Here is a 12980-nt window from a genome sequence, read left to right on the forward strand (position 1 = left end):
CGCGCTAGCCCAGCGTCACTCTCGATCTGACGCTGGAGTCGACGCACCTCCGAGGATTTGGCCTTCCTGGCTTTCTTTTCCTTAAGCAAGGAACTCGCCGTCTTCCCGAGGTCCCTCTCAAGCTCTCCTATCGCAACCTCGAGCTTCGACACTTTCGCAGAGTGAGAGTCCTCGACAGCCGTCAACATAGCCTCGGTTTCGGACCATCTGCCCTGAAGCTCCACCAACTCCCCGGAAAGACGACTGGTCTCAGAACCACATTCGCTGATCATCCCATCGATCAACGATATGAACTGCGAACGGTAAAAATTCTTAAGACTAAGTCCATGAAAAGAATGCACGAAAGACAATCGAGAATTCAAACAAGAAACAAACCTTTCCGCGAAGCCCCGATGCTAGGCTCGACCCATCTCGCTGCGAAGTCTCCCCGTCACCGCTCTTGGCCAGTTTCCTCTTCCGACTCTTGGGCTGAGTAGCCTGGACAGCGCTAGGAGCACGCAATGCCAGAACGATTTCTTTTCTGGCTGGAGGCGGAGGCATAGAGTCAGCGGCCTTCTCCTTGTCCTCGACGAGGATCGGAGTCGTGGAAGATCCCGCAGGTAGGACTTGCGGGGGAGGAGCCGCGACCCCGGTCCCATGACACGGGACAACGACCTGCGCGGAGGAAGACGGAAACTCGGAGCCAGTCTGAGCCAATTCTTTCTCGGCTTGGCGACGAACTAGTTTCTCTCGGAAAGAAAGGTGACCGGCAACACAAGCCGGCACTTCCGCCGGAGAAGTTGGAACCGGAGCCGGAGAAGAGGCCTCGCCCATTTCGACGTCGGAATCCTTCTTACCACCTTGGGAGGAAGACATGTTGAAAGGAAAGTTATGAAACTAGAGAGGTTTTTGAAGAAAATGAAGGAGGAAAGGTGTGAAGAAAATGAATGACAAGAGCTCACTACTTATAGAAGTATGGGTTCGGAATGTCGCCTCGACAACTTTTTTCCGCGGAGTTTCAACTGTAAATTTCGTCCAATACACTTAACCTTGACAAAGCCATCTATCCGCCCGCTAGAGTCACAACTCTAACGGGCTGGGGGGCTAACTGTTGGGGTCAAAAACGGTTACGACAAATTTAACAGTCAAAACGTCCGAAGAAGAAAATAAGAATTTCTCCGAAGAGTACTTTACGAAAAAGCTTGGCGGAAGAAAGAATCGAGATGTCCGACGAAAGCTCGAAACAGGTCGCTACGTAGCGACCGAGCTCGAGCCAAGCTCGGTCGCTACGTAGCGACCGAGCGATCGTCCCGCTCGGTCGCTACGTAGCGACCGGGCTCGAGCCAAAGATCGGTCGCGGTGTAGCGATTGAACCTTTCCGAACAACGATGCGACACCAGTCCTTGCATTCTCGTCAAACCTTCGAATGCTATCTCCCGAAGACCGTGGTAAGCTCAGTCCATGTTTCCCGCTATTCTAAATCCATCGATCAAAACTTCGATTAGAAACCGCGGAAAACTCGTAGTGAACGTGTCGAGTCGGAAGACGGCCCAAAGGGACCTAAAACACGACTCGAGGCCCATCCTACGATTTTCCTAATCAAAAGCCCGTGAACCACAGCATGGTTCACGCTTGGCCCACGAGGAAGGATAAATGTCAAGTTTCCGCGGATAAATACGGAAGTTTTGAAGATAATTGTGAAGATCGGGAAAAATGGAATATCTCCATTTTTTGCTATGACGGCTTAAGGGCAGAAGAGTAAAAACGTAAACCGACCTTGGAGCTAGTATATAAGGAGTCCTAGGCGAGGAGCAGTGGGAGAACTTTTTCAGAGCAAACTTAGCACTTAGAGCAATTTAGGCAACTTTCCGTTTTTGTTATTTCGAGCTGCGACTCAATTAGGTTTAGCCGTCTTAGGGTTGCTAGAACTAGGAATCTCGCCGACAGCTCTCGAGCCCAGGCTTATACCTTGTTGTAACGCTCATACGCAGATTCGGAATAAGATCTACTTTGCTCTCTTTTCGATTTCTTATCTTTATCGTTGTTATTCTCGTGTTCTGATTGCTTGACGTGTGGTAATTAACAGATATCCGGGTCCTCTGGGAAACTAGGGTTTTCTTAGTTTCCTTATTTAAACGGAAATCAACAGTGCGAATTTCGGTTCCCACAGTTGACTCATTGGAACCGATCGATGGAAAAGTGGGGGTGTCTATCGATTCCGAGTACTCTGTTTCGTACTCCGATTTATACTCTGCTCCACAATGGCATGCGCCAATGAAGCCAAGTTCTTTCCCGTAATCCACCGAATTAATAACCTTTCTCTTAGGTCGGATGGGGTCGTAGATGATGTTGGGCTCTATCAGCGTCAGACAAAATTTGTTTTTGTTCATGTCACATACAGCTCCTACTGTAGCTAGGAAAGATCTTCCAAGCAGAAGTGAAGAGTTCCAGTTAAGCTCGTTGTCTAGGACATGAAAATCTACAGGGACAATGGCATTACCAATCTGTACCTCCAGATTTCTTATGATAGCTCCTGATCGTTTTTCTGAAAGATCCACGAATGTGAAGGATTCTGTTGAAGGTTCGATGGTCAAACAAAGCTGGTCTGCCATGATCCTAGGGAGGATACTAACTGATGCTCCTGTGTCACACATTGAATGGGGGAAATTCAACACCCTTGACTACGCATGGTATTGCAAACTTCCCAGGATCCCTCTTCTTCGTCAATGTGATCATGTGTTTCATCTTTTCTCTGACTTGATGAAACATTCTCCTAATGTCCTCCTCAGTTACCTTAGTTTCTCTGAAGAACATCCAAAACTGGTGTGTGAAGTAAGCTTCATCAAAAGCTTTTTCGATTGGGATTCTGAGGATTCTTTAAGTGAAACCATCCATCTCCTTCTCGTTAGCTTCCCTCTTAAGGTTCTTAGGAATTTTCTCCTTTCTTTTCCTTAACTTTCTCCCTTCAGTTTCTTGATTTTCTTGAACTGGTTCTGGTGAACTATTTAAAGGGTTGGGTTTTGTTTCGGGTGGTCTAGCTAATGGTTTAGGTGGTGGTCTCAGTGCGTTGATATAATCATTATCGATTGAGGTTAACCACACTCGGTATGTCAGAGGTGCCTGTCGATCGATGGGAGGTGTGTTGTGACGATCGACGTCGGACTCACTTTGTCGATCGATGGTTGACTCAACCGGTCGATCGATTTTGTCATAGAAAGGGGAGGGTGGGTGAGGATGCTTAGCTGCGAATTCTTCATGAGTTAGAATTCGAACTGCATTGCAATCAGTCGATTTAGCGGACAACGTCGATCGATGACTGGAGTAATCCGTCCATCGATCTTCGTCATGGTCTGTCGATCGATGCGAGTTCATCGACATCGGTCAACACCATTGGGATCCGCCGAGACTCATGGAGCTTTCGATTTTGAAGTCTCCTTCCTCAAGCTTTTCATTTCTCACCACTTGCCAGAAATCATCGTCTATGATGGCATTTACGTGGTCTTTCCCTTTGTCGGCTCCTGCCTCTCTAGCGAAAGCTTCTTGCCTTTTATAGTCTCGCCCGTCTGAATTACTTGCGTTTCAAGTTTTCTCCCCTGAGTCCCTAAGGTCTCGATTTTGGTGTTCAGATTGTTGTAGGCAGAGTCTATTTTACCATTAAAATCCACGGTGATTTGTTGTTGTCCCAACAGTACTCGATCAAGCATCTCTTCGATCTTGCTTTCCTGAGTCTGGGGTGGTGGATTCTGGTAGTAGGAGTTCGAGTAGCTTTTGCTGTTGTTGAAGGGTTTTTGAAATTGTGAACTTTGGTTACTTCTTTGACCATTTCCAAAGAAGTTTCTGTTTCCGCCCTTGTTTCCAAATTTATGGAATCCGGTACCTCCGATGTAGTTCACATTTTCTTCTCCTTCCGTACCTGCAACTTTTCCTTCAGCTGAACAGACTTGCTTCCTAAGAAGCTCGTGCACCACATCTAACTTAGCTCGTACTTCGTCAATCTGTTCCTTCCCGATAGAGGCTACAGACTTCTTCCGTTCAGAGTCAGTGTTTTTGGTGAAGCTGCTGTTAGCAACGTTTTCGATAAGTATCACAGCTTCCAACGGATTCCGAGTAGTGAAGTTTCCTTCACTCGCCTTATCAAGAGCCATTTGATACTGTAAGGCGAGACCTCGGAAGAAAGTGCTTAACAGCTGCACTTCGTTAAATCTGTGGTGTGGACAATCTCGCTGGAAGAACCTAAATCTATTCCACGCATAATTGAAGGACTCTCCAGCCTCCTGCTAGAATGTGGAAATTTTGTTCCGAAGTTCTTCAGCGCGCGCCTCATCAAAGAAGTTTCATAAGAAAGCATTCTTGATGTCGGCCCAGGATGTTAAAGATCATGTGGGTTACTGCCTAAGCCAGTGCATCGCTTCTCCATTCAGCGTGTATCTGAAGAGCTTGCGATTAGATCCTCGAACCGTTCCAGATGGTCCATAGGATGCTCGTGCGGTAACCCAGACTAGGGTATCTAGGACACGGGAGTGTAATATTGACCTCTACGGATGGTGCGTTCCAAGTGAGCAGGATCGTCTGAGAACAGCAAGTCTTTCTCTGTGTTGCTTCTGGTACCACTGGGCATGCACCTGAAAAGACAAGAAAAGATTATTAGAAAGGGGGTAGAGAAAAAAATAAGAATCAATAAAACTAAATCTAATGGCGATCAAAGCTCCCCGGCAACGGCGCCAAATTTGATACCACTCAAATTACCCTAAGGAGTGTTACTCTCATCAAAAGAGGTTCAGATGTAGTACTTAGGGATCGAATCCACAAGGAGCTAGGGAACAATTAAATATAGTGTTTATTAATTCTAAGAGTTGTAAATGTTTAAATGAAATAGCAATAGTAACAAGCGAAGTAACTAGTAAACGTAACTTGGTTGGAAATGATATTAGATGCAGGGCCACTATTCAGGTGTTGGAGATTATAATACCTATAGATGCCTATTTGTTGCATGTATGATTTATTAGAGCTCAATCGCTTAACTCAGTGATCAGCTGTCGCATGTTTCACTGGTTAACAGGCTAGATCTCGTGTCTCAACGGTTAGTATGTCGACAACGAGAGAGTGCTGATCGATGGTCCTATTGGGACGTCGACCGATACACCTTTGCCAACGTCGATCGATAGTCAGTTGAGGACATCGATCGACGGGTTCTAGCCAGGCCTATGCGCGAGTATGATATGCCCTACTAAGATACTAAATTGGCGGTTAGCCCTCTCTAGCAGTCCTAATATGATAGATAGATGTCAGGATGGGATAACAAGGGTGCTTGAATATGCAATCCTATGATCAAGTTCTAGTTAGCAAGGCTAAAACAAGCAATGAATACAAATCTATCATGAATATCACAACAAGGCAGATCTATAGTTTGGGGCTAATCACACAAACCTATCTGAACCCTGGATCTAATAATTGAACTACTCAGACATAGCAAAGCAATTCATAACAATGAAGAAATAAAAACTCATAGTATAGATGAAAAGAAATGATAACAAGGAGTTCCAATCACAAGTGATCTTCTCTCCAAAACTTGTAACAAAAAGGTCTCTACCCAAAAAGCTCTCCTGCCGTCAAAACACTTAGGCAGTATATAATCTACTAGGTTAAAAACTCGCCAGGGCATTTTCGTAATTTGGCTTGGCCTTGGGTTTTAAGTCTGCTGAATCCAAAATGTCGCGTGTCTGATGTCTCGACATCGATCGATGGTACTTGTGTACATCGATCGATATTAATCTTCATTTGTCGAGGCATCTCCTGGCATCGATCGTCAGCACTGATGCGCATCGATCGATTGTTCTTCTTCTCGTCGACCTCTACGTGGTCAGCTCGGGTGAAATGTCCTTTATGCTCCAATATGCTCCAAAGTCATAGCTTTACTCCGAAATGCACCTGAACCTTAAAACATACCTAGAAGAGTAGAAAACATAGATATATATATATATAGTAAAACACCTATATACCATGGATGAAAACGGGTCAAATCCAAGGTATATCAATATGTTATCTCCCGACTTCACCCATGAAATCGGAAGATAAGGGGCAAACTATTGGGAGTAAATAATTTTTGAAAATACTACTCTTGTTTCCGGGTAGGACCCTGGTCTCCATACACCCGCATGAAGAAGTTCCAACTCCGTCTCCGACTACGAAGCTCCGGCTCCGACATCTGCTTCTATCCTTAACACCAGGTAAAAATGAAAGGTAAAAACTTTCCGAACTCTTACGCAAACGCAATGTACTGTATTCAAACTCAGAGTTTGTACAGGGATCGACAATAACAATGGGTATGAGACTTAAGGTAGGATTAGGTCTGATCAACCTGAGTATGCTTGTCAAAACTACCTATAACCCCGGTATAGGCCTGGAGCCATATCAGGGCCACATAAGCAAGAGTACTGTGACACCTCCGGGTTAATTCAGGGAGTTTGCATATTGCATAAGTACTGCCACGTGCAGGGAGCAATACATAAATTCCTGCTTCTCCAAACGTGGAAAGCATAAAATGCCTGGCACTTGGGTTTCTGAATCCATAACCAGCACCCTTAAGTCTGATAGTGGATTTCTGCAGAAAGCAGCATGCAGCACGGAAACTCGATAGTGACCAGCTTCCGAGCGGTAGAATGAGAAATCCCAACAGGTACCGGTAGTGTCCTCACCTAGGATGGCAGAATACGGTCCCTTAAAATACAAATCAAATACCCCTGGGTTATTAAGAACTTTCGGGTCCCCATGCAGTCTCCAGGTCCTGAACAAATTTCTTCAGGACCTGGAAAAGGTAAACCTCCAGGTTCTTTATAACCCCCGGGCCCAACAACAACCTCAGGGTCTGAAGTAACCTCCGGGTTCCCAACCGACCTCTGGGTCCCTAAACAACCTCAGGGTCCTAAATACGACCTCAGGATCTAGAGGAACCTCCGTGTTCCCAACTGACCTGAAGAAGCTGGCTTTAGCTCTGATGGTGGCAGCCCGCAAACTCTGACCTTATTTTCAAGCTCATCTGGTGGTTGTGGTCACCTCTTTTCCCATAAAATTGGTTTTGCCCAAGCTAGAGGTCTCCGGTCGACTGGCAAATGATAGACTATTGATTTGACCCATTTTCATCTATAGTTTATAGGTGTTGTCACTAATATATATATTATTATAGAGTCTATTTATTATATTTATAAGATCAGGAATGTTTTGGAGATAAGTGATGATTTTGGAGCAAGCACCTGAGATGACCATCGAGATCAACAATCGGTTGATATTGGAGGGATAGAATCGATCGATACACAAGTCATGGTGTCTATCGATAGCAAAACGTGCAGAAAGCCCGTTTGGTCAGATCCGACTTAAAGCCCAAGATTTCACTATTTTACAAGATTTCCCATGACGTGTTTTACCCTAATTATATAAGCTTTGCCGTCATGTTAGAGACAGAGAGTGCTTTCTTTGTGTTTCATTGTTTTATTGATAGATAGGAGAGAAAATCCAAAGATATAATTTGTGATTGGAACTTCATTGATATTTATCTTATTTATTCTACGAAGTTTTTATACTTAACTATTGTTATGAATTGCTTAGCCATGTCTGAGTAGTTCTCTTGTTAGATTTTAGGATTTAATTAGGTTAGGAGGGATTAGCCCCAACTATAGAATGCTTAGTTGTGATAATCATCTTTAGAATTGTTCATTAATGTATGTGTCTAGATAAGCTACCTAGAACTTGCCCTAGGATTGATTGATAAAAGCCATAGATAATTTTCATCCTGAAAACATTCTAATTGAACTTTGTTTCTTGCTATGAGCAAGGCGAGAGCTGATCTAGTGAGCTTAGTAAGTATTCATTCAACCTGCGCATAAAGCTTGACTAGAGCGCGTCGATCGATATCATACTTGAATAATCGATCGACGTTGCAAAAGGTGTATCGATTGATACGCCCATTAGAATATCGATCGACACTTTCTATATATCATAGATCTAGTTAATAGTCAACAAGTCAATGCTCGCAAAGGCCGAAAGATTTGTTGATCAATTAGTTGAGCTTTTCATTATCATGCATGCAACTCATTAGGCATCTATAAGATTTGTTGGGAAAAAATACCCCGGTATCATTTCCTCCAGCCTCCAGGCAGGACCCAGACCCTCGGGTCCCCGATAAGGGAACGCTCTAGGTCTCCGCTAGAAGGAACCCTGAGTTCGGTCCCTGGAACCGAGCTCCCTTTAAATGGAAAACTTCGATAAGGAGAACCTTCCATATTTCCGAATATGGAAGAGTTTAACCTAATGTAACCGACCCCTAGACGACTATATAAGAGCTACTACAATCCTAAAGAAAGGGATCGGCCTCTCGAAGGCTTAGAGACTAGAGTTAGACGGCTAGAACTAGGGTTCTTACTCAATACCTTGTAATCATGCTTGTTCCATCTAATAAAAGTCTCTTCAAGCCTATCTCTTTATTATCCTCTCAAAATCCTCACGAAATACATACAAATACCCTTGGTTTACTAGCTTGTCCATCGTTCCGTAGTACTCACAAAGAGACTACACAAAAATCCCCTAACAGTTTGGCGCTAGATGGAGGGGAGTAATCTAACTACGTGATGATGGCGATGGACAAACGTGACGAGCTATCAGAAGCCGCTCGAAGAGGGACCGACCCCCAGGGCTTATCCGACAACTTGCAAAGCTGGACAAGCAAGCCCGTAAAAGCCAAGCCCGTCCTAACGTGCCTATGACGAGACAGGACTATCAACGGTATGTCTGAAGGACCAGAGGCGTACAGCGTAAACTATGTCGCCATTCAGGATAACACCCACGCCGTATGGGGCAACTCCGAAAGGGTCAAGTCAGATTGTCCCGAGACCGATAAAATAACTTTCACCGCCGAAGAACGAGAGGGACTCTTGGTGCCACACCACGATGCCCTCGTCATCTTGCTTACTATAGCAAACTGTCTCGTTAAAAGAATACTGGTGGACAGCGGGAGCTCCAGCAATATCATCTTCCAGACCGCATACCAAGGTCTAGGGCTGGAGGAGGAAGTCCTAATACGTAAAACAATCCCCCTTGTAGGATTCAGCAGGGAGGTCAAACAAACAACATGAGAGGTCATCCTCCCTATCCATGCTGAAGGGGTCAGCCTACCCACTAGGCTCCTGGTCGTCAATTGTCATTCCCCATAAAACGTGATCCTGGGCCGAGCTTGGATTCATGGAATGGGGGCAATTCCCTCGACTCTCCATCAAACAATAAAATTCCGCACCCCTTGGGGTGTTAGGTCGATTAGAGGAGATCAGGAAATCGCCCGCCACTGCTACCAGGTCGCTCTAAAGAAACGAATCAAGACCGCACCGTCCACGCAAGTCAACCCCCGAGCTCCGCATACAGAGAAGCAAGAGGTCGAAGATATTGATGGCGTACCACTAGTCGAAGGCGACTCAACTAGTAACCTCAGGATCGGCTCCAAGCTCTCTGAGGGATTAAGAAGAAGGCTAGTATATTTTCTCAGGCCCAATTCCGATTATTTCGCGTGGTCCCACTTGGACATGCCCGGGATCGATCCCGAGATCATTATGCATCAGCTGCAGGTGAATCCCTCACACCGTCCCACAAGACAGAAGCGAGGGAAGTTCGCTCCGGAAAGAGACATTATAAACAACGAGGAGGTTAAGAACCTATTGGAGGCGGGGTTCATCCGAGAAGTGCAATATCCAGAGTGGCTAGCCAACAGTGGTCGTGGTCAAGAAAAAGAACGGAAAATGGCGGGTCTGCATCTACTACACAGACCTCAACAAGTCCTGTCCAAAGGATCCTTTCCCTCTGCCGCACATCGATAAACTTGTCGATGCTACGACTGGACACCGGTTAATGAGCTTCATGGATGCTTTCTCTGGCTACAACCAAATACTCATGCACCCCTATTACCAAGAGAAGACCTCCTTCATGACGTCTCGAGGGATCTATGGCTACAAGATCATGCCCTTCGGCTTAAAGAACGCTGGATCAACGTATCAAACGCTGGATAAAATAGGAGAAACTATGGAGGTCTACATTGACGATATGCTGGTAAAATCCCTAGAGGCGGTGGACCATATCACGCATCTACAACATGCCTTCTCTACCCTCCGTAAATATAATATGAAGCTCAACCCAGCTAAATGCTCATTCGGCGTCAGCTCCGGAAAATTCCTAGGGTACATTGTAACCCACCGGGGCATCAAAGCTAATCCAGAATAAATCAGAGCTATCCATTCAATCCCTTCCCCGAGAAGCGTGAAAGAAGTCCAAAAGCTGAACGGCAGAATGGCGGCCTTAAGCATATTCATCTCCAGGCTCTCTGACAAGTCCCACACTTTCTTCGAAACCCTCAAGAAGCCAAAGGACTTCGAATGGACCGAGGAGTGCGAATTGGCTCTTATGGAGTTCAAGGCTTATCTTACCACTCCCCCTCTCTTATCTAAACCCTTGCTCGGCGAAGTCTTACTGCTATATCTTCCAGTATCAGAGCATGCAGTCAGCGCCGTCCTAGTTCGAGAAGAGGGAACCAAGCAACTGCCAATCTATTACGTGAGCAAAGCCCTTCTGGACACGGAAACTCGCTATAGTCATCTAGAAAAGTTGGCTCTGGCCCTAGTGGTCGCCGCTTGCAAGTTACGGCCTTACTTTCAGGCTCATCCGGTGGTGGTCGTCACTTCCTTCCCTATAAAGTTGGACATACATAAGCCCGAGGTCTCCGGACGATTGGCGTAGTGGGCAGTGGAATTGGGGGAATACGATATAATCTTCCTGCCCACTACGGAAATTAAGTCCCAGGCCCTATCGGACATTGTGGCCGAATTTTCTCCGGCTTTGCTCCCGGCTCTCGAACAGGAGGTATGCCTTCAGAGCGGGACAAAGGAAGATGGAGATTGGATCCTACATGTGGATGGCTCCAGTAACATTCGAGGGGCATGAGTAGGGATCGTACTCACGTCCCCAACAGGGAACACAGCCTCGAGAGCCGTAAGATGTAGTTTCAAAACGACGAACAACGAAAGCGAGTATGAGGCCTTGATCGCTGGGCTAACGCTCGCTCACCAGGTCGGCGCGGAGAATATCCAAGTATATAGCAACTTCCAACTGATTATCTACCAGGCGTAGGGAGAATACCAGGCTAAAGATGACAGCATGATCCGGTATCTGGCAGTTGCTCAACGACTCATCAAGAAGTTCAAAAGCTGCAAGCTCACTCAGATCCCCAGGGAGCAGAATTCACAGGCTGATGCTCTGGCCAACTTAGGGTCCGCCCTCGAGATCCAGATCCAGATGAGCATCCCCCTGTTAGTGCTTGATATACCTTGGATTTGACCCATTTTTATCCATGGTATATAAGTATTTTACTATATATATATATCTATGTTTTCTACTCTTCTAGGTATGTTTTCAGGTTCAGGTGCATTTCGGAGTAAAGCTATGACTTTGGAGCATTTTGGAGCTTAAAAGACATTTCACCCGAGCTGACCACGTAGAGGTCGACGAGAGGAAGAACAATCGATCGATGCGCATCAGTGCTGACGATCGATATCAGGAGATGCCTCACAGATGAAGATTAATATCAGTCGATGTACACAAGTACCATCGATCGATGTCGAGACACCAGACACGCGACATTTTGGATTCAGCAGACTTAAAAACCAAGGCCAAGCCAAATTACCAAAATGCCCTGACGAGTTTTTAACCTAGTAGAATATATACTGCCTAGGTGTTTTGACGGCACAGAACGTTTTCTAGACCTAGTTTTGTTACAAGTTTCATTTGGGAGAGAAGATCACTTGTGATTGGAACTCCTTGTTTTCATTTCTTTTCATCTATACTATGAGTTTCTATTCCTTTATTTTTATGAATTGCTTTGCTATGTCTGAGTAGTTCAATTGTTAGATCCAGGGTTCAGATAGGTTTGTGGGATTAGCCCCAAACTATAGATCTGCCTAGTTGTGATATTCATGATAGATTTGTATTCATTTCTTGTTTTAGCCTTGCTAACTAGAACTTGATCATAGGATTTCATACTCAAGCACCCTTGTTATCCCATCCTGACATCTATCTATTATATTAGGACTGCTAGAGAGGGCTAACCGCCAATTTAGTATCTTAGTAGGGCATATCATACTCGCGCATAGGCGTGGCTAGAACCCGTCGATCGATGTCCTCAACTGACAATCGATCGACGTTGGCAAAGGTGTATCAGTCGACGTCTTAATATCGATCGACATTCTCTCGTCGTCGACATACTAACCGTTGAAACACGAGATCTAGTCTGTTAACCAGTGGTACATGCGACAGCTGATCACTGAGTTAAGCGAATGAGCTCTAATATATCATGCATGTAACAGTTAGGCATCTATAGGTATTATAATCTCCAACACCTGAATAGTGGCCCTGCATCTAATATCATTTCCAACCAAGTTACATTTATTATTTACTCGCTTGTTACTACTGCTATTTCATTTAAACATTTGCAACCTTTAGAATTAATAAACACTAGATTTAAGTGTTCCCTAGCTCCTTGTGGATTCGATCCCTAAGTACTACATCTGAACCTCTTTTGATGAGAGTAACACTCCTTAGGGTAATTTGAGTGGTATCAGTGCTCCAATGGGCCGCCACCGTAGTAGAGCAACAAAACGAAGAGATTTCTGCCATCGAAGAAGAAAAAACCTGGATGACTCCCCTGGTCCGGTACCTGGAGGATGATATACTTCCAGAAGACCGCAACGAGAGCAGGAAAATCAAGAAGAAGGCCGCTAGGTACTGTCTCTCTCAGGGAAAGCTATACCGAAGGTCGTTCTCTGGCCCATATCTGAGATGTGTTACACCTTGTGAAGCGACTAAGATCCTAGTGGAATTACACGAGGGAGATTGCGGGTCTCACTCCAGTGGCAGGAGCCTAGTACTGAGAGCCAAAAGAGCATGCTATTACTAGCCCACGATGGCCGATGACG

At 45.3% G+C, this 12980-nt stretch overlaps 1 non-coding gene across 1 annotated transcript; it reads left to right on the forward strand.

Annotated features, from left to right (window-relative positions):
• Positions 1 to 4179: 4179 nt before the first annotated feature.
• LOC117133158 lies at positions 4180 to 4286 on the forward strand. Its single transcript, XR_004456999.1, has one exon. It is a non-coding gene; the product is annotated as a small nucleolar RNA R71 (small nucleolar RNA).
• The last annotated feature ends 8694 nt before the right edge of the window (positions 4287 to 12980 follow it).

This window comes from Brassica rapa, chromosome A03 (assembly GCF_000309985.2).
Source record: "Brassica rapa cultivar Chiifu-401-42 chromosome A03, CAAS_Brap_v3.01, whole genome shotgun sequence".
NCBI lineage: Eukaryota > Viridiplantae > Streptophyta > Magnoliopsida > Brassicales > Brassicaceae > Brassica > Brassica rapa.